We start from the raw sequence: 573 nt of genomic DNA on the forward strand, positions 1-573 counted from the left end.
TTACATTGCTGTTGTATAGAAATTTAGTTATTTGTGCATAGTAAAGTAGTTTTTCTTGAGTTAACGTCACCGTCATGCTTTTATACACCGATTTGTACGGACGATCCGTGGTTGAGTCAAAATGTTGCTTTTGCTAGTGTAAAGTCATTATTATTGATTCTGATTGAGAATTAATTTCGGTTATAGTATAGGATTTACCTGATTAGTATCGGACGTTAAACATTCACTATCCCTCTGGTTTGTGTTACCTGTTACAGATAAGGCAGAAAAGCGCCGTGACTTTAGGGGGCAGTTTGAAGACATTATTATTATATTACGGCTTATGGATAATTCGCGCGGCTCCACTATTTATTTTTTTTTACTCCGGATCCGCTTAACCCTGGAGCACTCGCGGCATGAGCGTTTCTCTCACAGTTTTACCAATTTGCCCATAATTTTGCCGCTGGTGCAGATATCGTCCTAGTGTCCCTTCTAGCTGAGTTTGTATATCTATGCTGTAGGATGATAATCTGTATTTGCATGCCGTTGACAACAATGCGTTAGTAGGTGATTGTTGTTGCATCGCTGCAGGTG

Source organism: Photinus pyralis, unplaced genomic scaffold (genome assembly GCF_008802855.1).
Source record: "Photinus pyralis isolate 1611_PpyrPB1 unplaced genomic scaffold, Ppyr1.3 Ppyr1.4_LG10, whole genome shotgun sequence".
Lineage (NCBI taxonomy): Eukaryota > Metazoa > Arthropoda > Insecta > Coleoptera > Lampyridae > Photinus > Photinus pyralis.